Source organism: Phalacrocorax carbo, chromosome 3 (genome assembly GCF_963921805.1).
Source record: "Phalacrocorax carbo chromosome 3, bPhaCar2.1, whole genome shotgun sequence".
NCBI classification, from domain to species: domain Eukaryota; kingdom Metazoa; phylum Chordata; class Aves; order Suliformes; family Phalacrocoracidae; genus Phalacrocorax; species Phalacrocorax carbo.
In genome coordinates this window covers 92,667,156-92,684,165 of record NC_087515.1, presented here as the reverse complement: position 1 = coordinate 92,684,165, position 17,010 = coordinate 92,667,156, and the positions used below count along the sequence as shown (strand labels likewise).

General features: G+C 43.1%; 1 long non-coding RNA gene across 1 annotated transcript; it reads left to right on the top strand.

The window, feature by feature from the left end:
- Positions 1 to 59: 59 nt before the first annotated feature.
- On the top strand, positions 60 to 10,156 carry LOC135312641 (uncharacterized). The gene is made up of 3 exons (XR_010372288.1): positions 60 to 371; positions 5,485 to 7,523; positions 7,752 to 10,156. It is a non-coding gene; the product is annotated as an uncharacterized LOC135312641 (long non-coding RNA).
- The last annotated feature ends 6,854 nt before the right edge of the window (positions 10,157 to 17,010 follow it).

Below are 17,010 nucleotides of genomic sequence, written 5' to 3'. Positions count from 1 at the left end.
TGGGAGGCTACATTTCGGCTGCTGATTGGGTGAGGCGCTGAGGGGAGACATAAGGGGCGTTCAACGGATAGCTGCTGCCTGTGTTCGTGGTGCTCCAGCGGCGGCTTAAGGTGGCGGCAGAGGCCGGACCTTGTTGAGCCGGGCTGTGCGACCCCAGCTCCCGCCCCTCGGGGAGCCACCGCCGGCGGGGGTGGTCGCTCCGAGGCGCCGCCCCAAGGTGTCGGCAGGCTGCGAGGCCCTGCTCTGGCGCCGCCATCTTGGTTGTGTGGGGAGGCGTGTGTGCGGTCGGAGGGGGTGTCAAAACGCAGGAGCAGAGAGGCGCCCGGGGGGTGAGGGCAGCAGCCCATCTTTGCGCTAGCACCCATCGTATGGTGAGGAGCCATCCTCCGCGTAACACCGCCAAGGAGGGGGCGGAGGTGGGGGGCGGCGGAGCTGTCGAGGGAAGCCTTGGGTGGCCTCAGTGCTTATCATCATCTGGGGTTTGAAAATCAGGCTGTGGGTCAGAGCAGCATCTGGGAGTGATGACTGATCAGAGAAGATAGCAAAAGGGATAAATATTAAAACAAAGAGTATTTTTTAAGCAGGATGGGAAACTAGATGAATAATGTGTATGACAGGTTTTATGTATATAGACATATATAGCTATACAGGTGCACTCTGTGTGTGCGATGTTATTTAAACACAAAACCCCCTTAAACCACTGGGAAAGAAAAGGAGGAATGGTATCAAATTATAAAATGCCCCAGAACTTAAAGCAAAGTGGATTATGCTGACAAAAGGGTAAAGGATTTGCTAGCTTGACTGTGTAAAGCATAAAGCTTGACTGCGTAAAGCTAGCAAATAAGCTTGAATTTAAGGGTGGGCGCAACGTAACAAGGCTGTTGGGCTTTATTACACAAAGAAGTAAGAGGGTTTCTGAACATTGGCTTCTATTACTCCAAGTTACTGGTATATTTTTTCCTAATGCTAACTTCTAATAACGAATATAGTCAAGCAGACTTCTTTCTGGAGACATAAGGGAAAAAGAGACAAATAGCAGATCGTGCTTACCTGGCTTACTGATGGAATATGTTATATGGTAGCAGAGAGATGGAAGTGATGTAAGAATTTGGGAGGAGTAGAATAAAACAGAACATTTCATATAAAAGTTATTATAACCTGCCTGTATGGGAAGGCATAAATGGGACATTCAGGAGAGGGAGACAGGTTTGCAGTTGACAGCTGACTCTGCAGTTCCAAGTGTTCAAAATTAACACTCGTTGACCACTCAATGAAAATAAAAAAACCTGGAGGAAACAGGACATGGTACCAGTTTTGTTAACCAAGGTAGTGTTTTCGGGCAAAACTCCTCACTTCTTCTCAATAAACTATAAGGAAATATGTGAGAAAATACAGTTTTAATGCACTTGAAATTAAAAGATTGACATCTCCCCAGAAGATAAATTTTAGGAGGAAAAATTTTATCCATTTCAATGGAAAAAGAAAGAAAATTCATGATTATGAAAGTCAGAATTGAGAGATTCTCAAAACTGACATTGTGCACAAGAACTCTGAATATGCTTAATTAAATTTCTTGAAAATGTAATTTAATGAGTAGGCTAGAATTGAATCATAAACATGTTGACATAAACTGTAAAAGAAAAGGAGGCAGGAATAGGTATTTCAAAAGCACAAAAGCACCTGGAACGCATAGACCTGACATGGAGTCTCCCAGGCTGCACAGAGCTTTTAATTTTTTGATCCTGAAGTCCCAGAAAATGGGCATGAAGCATGCAAAAAAAAACCCCCATCAGTCCCTGAATTCTATAATTTTGATAGTGTCCCTAATTGCACTTAATATTTTTGCTATAGTTGTATTACTATTCTGAAATTGGTTTAAAAAAATAAAACAATAAAAATTCATGTGGATAATTTTTTAAATTCATCCTCCTGTGGCTTTGTATAGCTCACCCTTGTGCTAAACAGCTAAAGCGTATAATTCATCACAGCAACGCTGGCAGAGAATCATTGATGTCCTTCAAAAAGATCCAGGGAAATGCGGAATAACAAAGACGGAATAATTTTATTGCTTGCAACTGGAGGAAATGTATTGCTTGTACCTGGCAGCAGGCCAGGCCAGAGTCTGAAATGCTGTTGCTGCTGTAAATCGGATGAAAGGGATTCATAATCCATCTCCATGCCCACTGTAGCTAGGAAAATTGTAATCAGGAAAAGCAATTAATAGAAACAAGAGAAAGCATTAAGAAATGTGGAAGAGACGTCTTTTTGTTTTGATAATTTATAGACTAATTTTCATGAATGACCATTTGGGGCTTGATTAGCAACTAATTAATCAGTTATTGAATGTAGGTAATATAGTATTGAATTTAGGCAGTATGTGTATTTAATACAGGTATTGACTACTGGTATTGAATTACACTGAATATATGGGTCTCTTGTTCAGGACAAATGACATCTCATCAGGCTTCTCTATCAACTGCTCTGTACAGAATAATGTGAACATACTCAAATCAGTGGCTGGACTGGAATAAATTCAGATACTGTTTGTTATCGGCATAGGGATTAATTGACAGAAATTTGTTAATCTAAAACCCGCAAGTAGTGTATTTAAGGTATTGTCCTCCACGTAACAGTTGATAACAGTGCAGATAAATGGTACGGTATTTCAGATTCCCTTGGACAGGACAAATATATGAATCACCTGAGGAAGAAGTAATGTTTTGCAGTTTTCTCCTGTCTCTGTGAAGCAAGCATGATGTCTTAATTGCATGCTTGGATGGGAAGGTCATTGAAACAGAGTGTTTCATTCAAGAGCTGGAGGGGGAGGTAGAAGGCTTGAAAGGAATGGCCCTGGCTTCAGAGCTTAACTGAGGGGAGGGATGCTTCAGAAAGGAGGGTGGAAACCTTCAGAAACTAAATCAGGTCACAGTGTCACACAGTTTGGTATTCCCAGAGGTGCCAACAGGGATAAAGCCCCTGGGCTTATTCAAATGAGTAGAACCCATGCTCATTTAATTGTTGTATGTAAATATCGATGGGAAATCCCTGACATATGGAAAAAATGCTATTGATTTCCATGGCACCGTAGCAATGGCTGTGGCATACAGGGCGGGAACTACTACAATGACTGTGATGGATGGAACAGATTCCCTGAATTGCCAGAACAAAGATGGTGGTCAGGTTTGGCAAGGGAAAATCGTCATGGTATTGCTTTGAATACCATAACTTCTTGAAGAAGTTGCAACTTAAAGAATGTGTGATGCTATAAATGAGGGAGCTAAAGCAACATGCTGCTTGCTTTAACCAGAGTACAGCATGATGTGAAACTTCACTGTGAGATTTAGAATTTGTGGTGGGTTGACCATGGCTGGACACCGGGTGCCCACCAAAGCCACTCTATCACTCCCCTCCTCAGCTGGGCAGGGGAGAGAAAAATGTAACGAAAGGGTCGTGGGTCGAGATAAGGACAGGGAGAGATCACACACTGGTTACTGTTGCAGGCAAAACAGACTCAATATGGGGCAATTAGTTTAATTTATTACCAATCAAATCAGTTTGGATAAGAAGAAATAAAACCAAATCTTAAAAACACCTTCCTCCCACCCCTCCCTTCTTCCTGGGCTCAACTTTACTTCCAATTTCCCTACATCCTCCCCAAGCGGCACAGGGGGATGGGGAACGGGGGTTGTGGTCCATCCATTACACGTTGTCTCTGCTGCTCCTTCCTCCTCACGGGGAGGACTCCTCACACTCTTCCCCAGCTCCAGCATAGGGTCCCTCCACGGGAGACAGTCATCCATGAACTTCTACAATGTGGGTCCTTCCCACAGGCTGCAGTTCTTCACCAACTGCTCCAGCTGGGTCCCTCCCACGGGGTGCAGTCCTTCAGGAGCAGACTGCTCCAGTGTGGGTCCCCCACGGGGTCACAAATCCTGCCAGTAAACCTGCTCCAGCGTGGGCTTCTCTCTCTCCATGGATGCACAGGGCCTGCCAGGGGCCTGCTCCAGCACGGGCTTCCCACAGGGTCACAGCCTCCTTTGGGCACATCCACCTGCTGTGGCGTGGGGTCCTCCACGGGCTGCCAGTGGGTATCTGCTCCACCATTAACCTCCATGGGCTGCAGGGGAACAGCCTGCCTCACCATGGTCTTCACCACAGGCTGCAGGGGAATCTCTGCTCTGGCACCTGGAGCCCCTCTTCCCCTTCCTTCATCACTGACCTTAGTATCTGCAGGGTTATTTCTCTCACATATTCTCTTTCTGGCTGCAATTGAGCATATTTTTTTCCCCTTCTTACATACATTTTCCCAGAGGCGCTACCACCATCACTGATGGGCTCGGCCTTGGCCAGCGGTGGGTCCATTTTGGAGCCGGCTGGCACTGGCTCTGTTGGACAGAGGGGAAGCTTCTAGTGGCTTCTCACAAAAGCCACCCCTCTAGCCCTACCGCTACCAAAACCTTGCCACACAAATCCAATACAGACTTAGGCACTCAATTTCTGCAAAAGATCGAAGGCTGATGAAAACCATCAGACTGAGTATGAAATACCAAAGAAGGTCCCTTTTGGCTCCTACAGCCTTCACATTTTCTGATGCTTTCCTTCAGAACAGGCTATAAGATACTGCCTTGCACAGTGGAGCAGGTGCATAAACACATCTAGACATATCTCTATATGTACACCAGAGGTGGTATCTTGCATCTGCACTGCAGAAAAGCTTTGTTTAAGATCCAGGAATTGATACTAAGAAGATTTTGGATCAAAGCAATTCTGCAGATCTGGGTAGACAAGAGTGCCATTTGAGGCTGCTGTTTCCAGTAGCAAGGTAGATATTTGTTCCCTCTCTCCACTGCCATAAAGGTGGGCTATGATGTGATTAAGACCTCTGTATTAGAGCACGAGTACAGATGTAGTTAGGGTCCAGCTGAAGGTTTTTTCCTTCAACACACGTTGGAATATTCTCCTACGTACAAGATAGGCCATGTATGAGCACATCCTTCCCTTTGCTCTCAATTATCTGCAATCATATAGTCAAAATATTTTAAATTCTAATGCAAATAAAATTAAATGGTCTGTTTTGGTGCTATAAACATTCCTGTTCTCCTTGTACTTTTTAATGCATTTATCAAAATAAGCTATGTTTTGGTTGGAGGCCAACTGCTTTTCCTACTGCATGCTCACCTACCTTGAGAAATGAGAAGCCCAAGATTACTTTCTAAGCTTGTCTCCCATGCCCTGGACTCTAAAGGGACTCAAAATCTTTTCACTCTTTCTTTTCTCAAGTGCTCCCAAGTCATCTGGTGAAGAGCGACCGCTCACCTTTTACAGCTTAGTGTTATAATTCTTTGAAAGAACGTCTATTAGTGTCACTTCTCGTACTATGACTAGTTGCAGCCCCCTCAAGGGGATTTTCCTGAGCATTCTCTTGCCTGCGGTGGCGTTGGAGCTGTTACGGTGTTACTGACACCCCTTTTGTGTCTCTGACAGGCAACGGAGAATGGGCTTCCGTGACCTCGGCTGAACCTGAAGATGTATAAAAGAAGCACGTTGGGCATTGTTCATGGGGAATTGTTTTTAACAACACAATTTTCCAAGACTGTGAAATATTGAAATATTAAAGGGGAAATATAGTGTAATGAAAGAAAGATTTACATATACTTCACACCACTAGCTGATTTCAGAGATTTTATGGATTTGTTAAAATTCGTTGTTTCAGTATACCTGCTTGGACTTTGAGCTCACAGCTGCCTTGTGGAGAAGTACTAGGTGAATAACAACAGTGGTTGCTGGTGAATCACGGGAATATAATTTACAATATGGTGGATTAATACTTCCACATAATAAAATAAGATGCTCCATTACTACAATGTGAAGCTTTAAGTGCTCATGTTGTGGATATAGGTGTGTTTTAACAGGGTCCCAAATTAAAACAATGTAATTATTGCTTACAGGCTAGCAACTAGTATTTTTAAAGCAATTGAAATAATAAAAGAGCCTAGTAAAGTCTGGGAAGGTGGAGAAGAGGCTGAAAAAACAAGTGTTGAATGTTTGGTTAGAGAAAAATATTATTTGAAGGAGACATTTCAGTTAAGGACATCTTTCTCCAGAAGGCATGTGCTACTGGGAGGAAAATTTCATGCAGATTGTTCAGGATCTGGCAGTTTTATGGTAAATGCTGCATTTGTTCTTAGAAGGTTTCAGTGATGTTTTTCCAGAAAACTGCTTTTTGAAGGACAAACGCAGTATCTGTGGACTTGTTTCTGCTGCTTTTGCATAATCTGCAATTTCATATTCACAATATGTATTAGTCTTAAAAAAAAAATTAATGCAGCAACCAAATAATTTTGACATATTCTTTAATCAAAAACAATGTGTGTTGCTGCTGAACATCCGTCACTTTTGGCTTTAAAATTCATTTGTAGTGCTAGGATAGCAAATGAATTGTGTTCTGTCTCTGTAGGGTTTAGTGATATAAATTATGTTGTAGAGAAATAAGGTCAAATGTATCTTTGAAACCAGTGAAGAGAATGGATGTTATATCAAAATAAATTTGGCCTCAGCGTTGAACGTGACTGCTTTGAAAACACTTTTTTGTCCCAGCTCCACAACCATCATATAGTGATGAAGAAAAATCTTCCCCTTTAAAAAAAACCTTCATTGCAAATATAAACACATCTTGATTATTAGTGTTAGATTCAGAAAGAGAACTAGGCAACTCACTCCACTTCTAAGCACCTGAATGTATCATCAAAATTGTATTTTTGTGTTTGTTTGTTTGTTTTTTTAAATGCAAAATGGAACGCTTCCAGTGAGGGGGCAGAAGTGCCAACATCTCAGCTCACAGTCTTATGTATCAGAGACTTCGGGCAAGTAGGAGGTAGGGATTTGTGCCTGCTCAGTTAGCGGAGGGAGTTGAAACTTGCATCCTTGGATTTCTGCATGTGCCTCCCAAGTGAAGCGTGGTAAGGGAGTGTAGGCAGACCTAAGTTAGCCATGAGACGCTCCCCGAGCTGCCCCATCACCACGAAGGCTGAGATGCCTCTGAGCGTAACACATGCCTTGGGAACTTTGGGCACCACTGATAAAGACAAGAACTTGGAGACAGCATTCTTGACTTAATAATTACCTTAATTTATTAAAATCCTATTTAGGATAAGTCTGAGCCATTACAGCTGGAAGTGTATGAACTCTGCAATGTATGCATCAGCATCCTGGAATTCTCTTTAGTAGAATTAAGTAATGTTAAACCAACGCCCTTTTCATCTTCTCAGGATTTGCAGTAGTTTAACTTTTTTTTTTTTTTTGGCAGTAAAAAAGCTAGAATATTCTATTATTCATGTTGTGCCTCCATACTGTGCTTCAAGGATGCTTTGATTGATGAAGACTGCTTTCTGGATGTTTTTTCCCTTTCTGTTTTTATAACCAAAACTGTCAATCCTCTCCTAAGACCTAGTAAATAATGAGATCAATTGCTGGGTAGTTGGTGGAAAAGCAAGGACAGTGACTGAGTCAACCCTGGACTGCAGGTGAGCAAACAGGGGAGGGATATTTCAGTTAAAGCAAAATCCTGGGCCTGCTCAGACAGATCGAAGGCCTGCACAAGGGATGTTTACAAAAGCTAATGTTAGGCTCGAGAAGCTAGTTCTCTGGACAACCCGTATCATCAGTTAAAAGGGAGATCCAACGCCCATCCAAACCGAGCAGGTGAAGTAGGCTTTACTCTCATTTGCTTTATCTCGTTCTGTTCACCACAGAGGGAACCTTCTAGTAGCCCATCAGAGTGACATGAACTGCCTCCCTGCTGGATGCACCATCTGAAGCGTGATGAGCCAGCTACTACAAGATGGGAGAAGATGGCGAAGGGGAGTGCTTCCTCAAGGAAGGATTGGGTTAACCTGTACCACAGAGCAGATTCTCCTCCTTTCTTTCTGTCCTGCACCTTTCATGGCCGTGAGTTTACTGCAGTTCTGGAGATGGAGAAAGGAGTCAACTTGTAACTGGGGCTTTAAGTCCATTTTTGTTACAGTAATAAAAAAATTATAAGGAGTATTGATCCTTGGGGTTTTAGTTTGGAGAGGAAAGTGGCATCACATCTTTCTGTGCCACAAGTGAAACCTGTCAGCTGAAATAAGGTAGGCAGTTCTGGCATCCACACTTGAAGAGAGGTGTTGAAAAACTAAAAAGACTTCACAAACACATTTCAAGAATCGCTGGGGTCCATAAAACTTGATTTTACAGGGAGAGACACCCAAGAGAAGATTCAGTACAAAAAAAAAGGTTGAGACACCATTTGATAGCAAGCTCTGTTGTTCCTGGTGGTAGACGGCTTTTAGTCGAGCAGTAAAAAGGTGCAATGAACCTTAGTGGTTAGAAGTTGGAGCTAGTTCAGAGCAAGAAAGTGCACATTTCTAACAGTGAAAGGAAGTGCTTTTACCCAGATGAACTGAGCAGAACAGATGGGGGAGTTTTGAGTCGTGAGTGCCCCCAGCTGTCTGCTCTGCCCTGCTGCTGCAGGTGACTGCTCTTACAAAAGCCTACAGAAGGAGGTGAGAGGCTCTATTTTGGGTACTTCAGAGTAAGTCTGGTTTTTTCAGTTAAACTCATCTTCACTGGTAACTGAAGCTGCGGTTCTGGGGAAGGGGGAATTGTACCGCACTAAATTACCATAGCAGTATGTGCCAGAACTGGTGGGTTGTGTCCACACTACACCATGAGAACAATGTGAAAGGCCTGGTTGACTACGTCACCTGGTGAAATAAGTGCCACGAAGCAGTTCTCAAAAGCAGGATGCTGAAAGCAGCTAACCCCATGGTTTTAACTGGATCCTAGCTCTGAGGTCATGTCCAGGCTGGACCAGCCTCTGTGTGACAAGGATAGCTGGGTACCTGTGCCAGGGAGATAATTAGGTACTGATCACCTGAACATAATGTATAATGAAGTGAGATGACAGAGGTGACAGAGGTGATTGAGGGTGCCAGAGCAGTGGCACAGGCTGCCCAGGGAGGTTGTGGACTCTCCTTCCCTGGAGACATTCAAAACCCACCTGGATGTGTTCCTGTGCCCCCTGCTCTGGGTGTGCCTGCTCAAGCAGTGGGGCTGGATGAGATGATCTCCAGAGGTCCCTTCCAACCCCTGCCATTCTGTGATTCTGTGAAGTCCATGCTAGGATACATCATGCGTGATGTATGAGTGTTAACTTGAGCCAGCAATGCACCCTTGCGGCAAAGGCAGCCAAGGGCACACAGGGCTGCAGGAGGGGAAGAGCTGCCAGCAGGTGAGGGAGGTGACCCTTCTTTGCTCAGCACTGGTGGCACACATCCTTGCAGATACTCAAAACCTGACTGGACACGGTCCTGGACAACCTACTCTGGCTGAGCCTGCTTGAGCAGGGGGGTTGGACTAGATGATCTCCAGAGGTCCCCATAACCTCAGCCATTCTGTGATTCTGCATATTATGTGCGAGGAGTGATGGGGCTTATGACACTGGTCCTAATAAGATACTTTATCAGTTGAATTCTCATGTATGTGGTGTTTTGATTAGGGCTTTTCACTGTGGCATCATCACCCAACTGCTGTGGATTAACACCTCGGGATTTCTTCCAATGGGGTTTGGAGTCTCCTTGCCCTATGGCATTTTAAGACTCAGCCGCAGACCTAGAAATCTGATGATGTTTTTTATTCTTAGGTGCATGAGCTTGCGTTTGGGTTCTCATCTGCATTACCAAAACTGGACATTTTTTTATCTCAGAAATGATCAGCCATTCTGTACAATAGAACTGTTGCTTTTGTTGTTTTCCACGTTAGCAATCTGTGTGTCATATTGCACATTTTATGTGCGGTAATGCTATGTTTTCATCAAGAGCACTGATAAACGTATTGAAAAAATTCATGCTGAAACAGATCCCTCCGTAAGCTCACAAAATATGAAGTCCCTTGGAATAAAACCACTTCAGCTGTAGTATATTTTTATGGCCCAGTTGTTAACCAGTTTTTAAAATTACCATTTACTATGAGATACATTGTTACTGTTGGGAGTTATTTTTTAATGCAAGATTATGTTGTATGTTTGGTAAAGACACTATTTCAACCACGATCTTCATTATCAGTCTAATGCTTAATCTCATTAAAACAGTATCAAATTTGTTTGACAGTCTGAGTTCCTGGGAAGCTTTGTCGACTGACATTAATAAATCCATAATCCGCTAATTCTTCCATTAGTATCCCGTATCAGCATTTCTGTTAGTTTGCTGATGACACTTGCTAGCTGAAGCTGCCTGTAGTTATGCAAGCAATTATATTTATTGTCCGAAAATATTGGTTCAACATTAACTTTTTCTATGGAAAGCCTCAAATTCAAATCATTGAAGCACCTTTGCCAAGCGACCCGGCAGCAGAAGCGCGGGATTGCCGTGCAGGCCGGTTTGTCCTCAGTTCCTTCAACCTTCCCCATTTCCTTAAGGGCGACGGAGGCGTTATTTGTGTGCCGTCCCCCCCTCCCCGAGCGGCGCCGGTGGCGGGGCGGGGCCGGGCGGGGCGGGGCCGGGCGGGGCGGGGCCGGGCGGGGCGGGGCGGCGGGCGCAGTAGCGCGGCGATGCTCTAGGTGGGGCTTCAGGACCGGCGGAGGCAGCGATCCGGCCTGGCCAGCGCTGTAAGAGTAAAACCAGCCCTGAAAGGCGATGGAGGGATTTGAAACAGCTTCGTCCCGTCTTTAAATTCGTCCTTGTCCTTCGATCTGGTTGCCTTTTTAGAGGGGCCCGCGTGCTGGGCCGCTCCCCTTTCATCGCGCTTAACGAGAAAACCTTTTTCTCTGGGCCTGTTTATAGTGTGGCCAGCAGGAGCAGGGAGGTGATCGTGCCCCTGCACTGGGGAGCTCCGCTGGTGAGGCCGCACCTCGAAAACTGCGTTCAGTTTTGGGCCCCTCACTACGAGAAAGACATTGAGTTGCTGGAGTGTGTCCAGAGAAGGGCAACGAAGCTGGTGAAGGGTCTGGAGAGCAGGTCTTGTAAGGAGTGGCTGAGGGAGCTGGGGTTGTTTAGTCTGGAGAAAAGGAGGCTGAGGGGAGACTTTATCACTCTTTACAACTACCTGACAGGAGGTTGCAGTGAGGTGGGTGTTGGTCTCTTCTCCCAGGTCACTAGCAATAGAACGAGAGGAAATGGCTTCAAGCTGCATCAGGGGAGGTTTTGGTTGGATATTAGGAAAAATGTCTTTACTGAAAGAGTGGTCAGGCACTGGAACAGGCTGCCCAGGGAGGTGGTAGAGTCACTGTCCCTGGAGATGTTAAAAAAAAGTGTAGACGTGGCACTTCAGGGCCTGGTTTAGGAGGCACGGTGGTGTTGGGTTGATGGTTGGACTTGATGATCCTAGAGGTCTTTTCCAACCTTTATGATTCAATTCAGTTCAATTCCCTTAAAATTCATATGTGCCTGGCAAGCAGCCAGCATGCACGGAGGTTTGCACAGCAGTGCAAGGGTGTAGTCTTGTTAGCAGAAGCTACATCCGCAAGTCCTCTAAACTATTTTGTACATCTCAACCCCCCACCTTACTGCACTAGTGGGGAACAGGAAGGCCTTGGTCTGGCACCGAGGTCTCTGCAGGCAGGAGGAGAGCTGACCCAACCTGCAATTTGGGGGATGAGCTATAGGCTGGGACTCTGCACCTGCATCCAAACCAGCAGCGCTCCCTGGCCTATGCTGCCTCCCAAACTGTGCACGGGGATCGCTGGGGAGAGTCCTAGCTGACTAGGGGGAAATACCCCTGGAGGTATTTAAAAGATGTGTAGATGTGGCACTTCAGGGCATGGTTGAGGAAGCACGGTAGTGTTGGGTTGACGGTTGGACTTGATGATCCTAGAGGTCTTTTCCAACCTTAATGATTCTATGATTCTATGAAAGCCATGGCACTGGCCACAGTCACAGTTTCACACTGAAGGAGGCCAAGTTCCAGTGTCTGGTATGGTTTAAGTAAATAAACACAGTTTCCAAAAATAGAAACATAAATATAAATATGGAAAATAAAACCACTGCTTTATTTTCACACAAATTCTCTTAGCTTGTTCATTCCATTCATTTCACTGATGGCAATAGTTGTGACTATGAAATCCTGATCCTTCCCAGGCTGTACACTGGACAGGTATCACCGAAGGCTCGTGCGCACCATTACAACTATATGCAAATACCTTTTCATTAGCAATGGTATTTCATTTACGCTTTTGTAGATTGAAAACCCTTTTTGAAACTGAAAACATAAATTTCAGAACCAAACCAAAGAGTTCTATGTTTGACTGATTTTCTGTAATAATATGTATATCTAATTATTAATTCCTTACTCCTTGTTAAGATCCGTTCATATCAAGATTTATATCCATTCATATCAAGATTTATAAAACATGATGACTTTTAAGATTGCCCTGGTTTTTTTCCATACAGAAGACAGTATTTACTATATACATATTTTTAAGCAGGTGTTCTAGAAAAACAGGAAGCTGAGAATCTTTCCTGCGCCTTCCAAGTTCAGTGTCATTCCTAGAGGGGGAATATAATCCAAAGCAGCTGAAAATGCCCTGCCATCAGCCTTTCTCTGTTTGATCTATTAGCCACTCAGCTGTATAATGTATTATCTGACACACAGTGATAAGCAGCTTAGCTGTCCGAGATCATATTAAATATGTTTGGTTTAGCCTAATTCTGTGGTGCTCCATGAGGAGACACCCTGGTGTCCATCTGGAGCCCTTCTGAAATCAGTGCAGCCATGTATGGGGATGGGGACCCTGCTGCACGACTCATGGCCTTGGAGGAGCATATCCTCGCCGATTATCTGGTCCTTCCTTCTTTTCTCAAAACCTTTTTTTCAGCTCCTGTTCATGCACTTAAGAAATTAAATATTCAAGTGAGCCCATGTCCTAGAAAACAAAAATATCCCTGTGGCAGATCATCCAGAAGTTGATAGGTTAGAATGGAAATGCCTTGATCTCGTTTAATGAGTTCTGCTGGAAAAACACATTTAAAAAAGAACTTCTACCCTGCGTTTTCCATACTTTAAAAATACACCCCTTTAGTGTTTTGTCAATAGTTCCCTGGAAGACTGGCAATCACATATACTCCCTATATTTTCTCTTTAATTACTTGTAAAATTCATGTCACCTTGCAAAAAGCCCTGAATAACCAGGTTTCTCTTGAGCCTGCCGAAAGCCCTGACACTAATGCCCAGGTGAGGTAGCAGTCTTTGCCTCTTTTAAGACACCTCTCTGAGGTTGAAGGGATAAAGACTGTAATGACAGATCCTCTCAGCCCCCTCTCCACTGTGGCTCCAACTGTTCCTGGCACGGATGCATGGACTCCTTTTGCTGTTCGGGGAGCTCCATCTGCAGCTCAGTGATCACAAGCTGAATTTTAACCAATAGATATAAATAGATTTGATGGGGATGATGAATGTGATAGTCATCCCTAGACAGTCACTGCCAAGAAAACAGTGATATTATTAAAAAACAAAAATCCAAAATGTTTGGTGCTTTTTTTGGGGGTGGGGTGTGGGGGGGTGGGGTGTGCAGAATGGGGGCAAACTGAGGTGGAAGGAAGCAGTACAGGCAACTGTAGAACTCCATAATAACTGATATTAACATCGGCTAAATCTAATAAACACAGCACTGGCTAAAGTGCAGGTCTACCAGTGTTGGTGGGTGACCCCGAAGTAAGATTGGTGAATACTGCTTGTGGTAGGAAAAGGAGAACAAGCACAAGTTTCTGCTTTTTTTCCCTTGACTTTTCTATTCATTCTCTGCATATTTTAAAACACAATCAGAGCCCTCAGATCATCAGCTTTAAAAAAAAAAAATCTGCTCAGGCTTCTCCTTACAAACTCTAAAATGCCTATTTTAAGGGGATTGCTTGTACTGCTTTTGGTGGGAAATTACATTTGACACTGGAGTTAAAGGTCATATGATCTCAAACAAGATGGGTGACAGTACTGAGAAAACCGAATAGAGTGGTACAATTTCCACAGGATTTAAAATTAACCTCTTTGCATGATTGGCTTACATTTCTAATCCGATATATCAGGCTAAATATAGCCTTTGAAGACAATTTCTTTCCATGCAAATAATCACTGCAGGCTAAAAATGAGTAAAAATTTAAATTAAGGAAGAAAATGTTAAATTAAATTATAGACAAACTATTTTCTTGCTAGAGTATTGACCTGAAATGGCACATATAGAAGACACCTGCAAGGGAGAGAATGCAAAGGGGGGGGAGGGAAGATAAATTAGTGTGTTTGAATATATATTTATAGAGGGAGAGTTTCTGATGCTGTCAGCAATTTCTGTCAAAGATCTACCTTCAGAGGCATCACTGTTGACTTTCAAACATTTCATGTTTTATTACTGCATTTTAATCATTAACTGTGAAGGGCGTCCCTGGATGATCTGCAGGAGCTATGAATCATTCATTAGAACTAAACCAAACTCTTTTTCTTTTTTTTTTTTTTTTAATTAAAATAAACAAATATGAAATAGTTTCCAAAAAAATCAGGTCAGCAAAACCTTTAGAAAAGAAGTAATGTTTTAGGAAATGCTACAAATCAATACCACAAAAACCTCCAAGGTCAGAGAAGGAATCACTGAGTGGGAAGCTGAGATTAAGACTGTATGCAGGATTTTTTGTTTTCTCCTCTAGTCTCCTAAATTCCTGAATAATGTAAGTATAATAAAATGTATTATGTAGGTATGTGCAATTCCAATTTAATAAGTCCATAGTAATATCCTTAGGTTCTTTGCTTCTGTGCAAGGACCAGCTCTGTGGCACTGAACCCATTTGGGAACAGTCTTTCATTTCCCATATTAGTGCAAGACATGAATTTCCATGTAAGAGACAAAAAAAGATTTGCTTCACTGACAAAGGTTCCTATCTCTGTTGGAATTCACCGAGCTCCAAACATAGGAGAAACATTATAACTCAGTTCACTTGGTTTTGCTTATTTGTTAGTGTAACTTGTACCAAGAAGTATAAATAGCTCTTAGCTCCTGGGGAAGTTCACGGCACTGTTTTTGATCAGCCTCACAAGAAATCTGCTCTGAATTCCTAAGGGGTTTATTCTTAATACATGAATTCCAGCCTGTGAGAGAAACTACACCTTCAGCTGTGATTGTCATTAAATCCAAGTCCCATAAAAATCGGTCTTATTCGGTTCAACATATAGATTAAGCTTTCAGATAAACAGGTGAGACAACTCAGGCTTGGAGATTGCAGCAACATGGAGATAGCGTGAAGATACCACAGCCAAAGCTGAATCATGGCAAGATGGAGATGTCTGTAGGTATGAAAACCATGACTAACAATTATCTACTGCTTGTCATGCTTGATGGCTGCATCCCAGTGAGTGACAAAATGGAAAGAACCCAAAAGAAATATTGAAAGAGGAGCTGTTAGAAATTGCTCTAAAGAAGATATACCTACTACACACTAGGTTGGCTGCACAAATCAGAATCAGGCCAGGCTTCTTGGCCCGTAGGCCAGTGTCTGAGCACTGGATCATGCTGTGGTAGGTTTGTAAGGCCCTCACCAGTTATATCCCAAAGAAAAGTCTGCTCTTTGAGTCCACATTGATTCGCAGTTGTTACCTCACCACCTGAATCTGCAACCCAGTTTGCTGAGTATCATTCATTCATGCAGATAGTCCCATTTATTTTGCTGAACGCTACTTGTCTGAGTGAGGTCTGCTCAACAGGAGCAAGGACTGCAGGTACAGGCTTTAGTGATTACATGGGGAGGCAGGCAAGTGAATCGCAATGAAGAAGTTAAACTGGATCTGTGGGCATATGAAACAATACGCCTCTTTCCTTTCTGTGAAGTCTTCCTTGAGGTCTTTGCTGGACCGTTGCTTGTCTTTGACCCACTGATGATGTGAGGGGTCTCAGGAGGAACCCCTCACGCTGGCCTCCAGTGCAGCCTATCCTGTTGTCCAAAAACTCTGTGAAACGGTCTGTTATATGTCCCATTATTGAGACTCCATTAAGAAATGCTTCCAATTATGATACCAAGGTATCCATTGTGCTCAGTTTAGTATTTCTCAGAATTTCCTAGACTGCAGTCATCTACATTAGAAAGTTCATACTGAGTCAAAGTTACCTCCTGTTATTTTAAATAGAACTGGTTTTTTAAGTGTAGAAAGTAGACTGGGTGTTAGATATTCACCCACTTAGGGTCTGATACAGCTGGTATCATATTTGTCCATTTGTGGTCAAAAGGCAACTGCCTTTATACAAGTGAGGAAATAATTAAAAATAGGTTTAAAAAAACCTGTAGCTTCTTTTTCAGGAGTTATCTAAGAGCAGCCTATGCTGACCAATTCATGGCTAAAATAGGTTACGATGGAGACAGGTATGCTGTCTAAAATAGGCTAGTTTGCATGCATTGCTTTTGTGAACCTTAAGATGTGAGGTGTTTTTCTACTTGCCAAACAATCTCCTTAATAATTTTTGCTTTTAAAATTTAGTCTATTCCTTAGCATTTTCACATTGCCCAGGGTCCTGTTCTGCACTCCAATTCATCCCCCAAAGCCTCTGAGAGCAAAACGTTGCTGTCAGGCTTAGCAACATAGTTGTTTGGCCATACCTTCATTAGTTATTTTATATCGGCTATTCTGAAAGTAATTCTAGTTCAGTCCAGCTGCATTTAGAAAAAATCAATAGCAGCTTCGACATGCTTACCCTTGCCATGCCATTAGTACAACAGCAGGCTTGACCCTGCTGGCTGGATGATATGTCTGTTGCTTAGTGAAACAGAAAGTATGTATCTTGAGAAGATGGTTTTGACGAATCGAGCAAATAATATTTCTTGCAGCAAGATTAATTTTGCTAACCTCTCATAACTTCTCATTTGGCTTGCCATGTTTGTTTTACAGATTTCCGATGAAGACCAGCTGTATGCCTTTCACCATCCTTTTCCAATTAATTAAAAAAAATGGGTTGAATTAGTTTTTTGTTCCTACCATCCAAGTCATGCTCTGAATAGTCTGGAA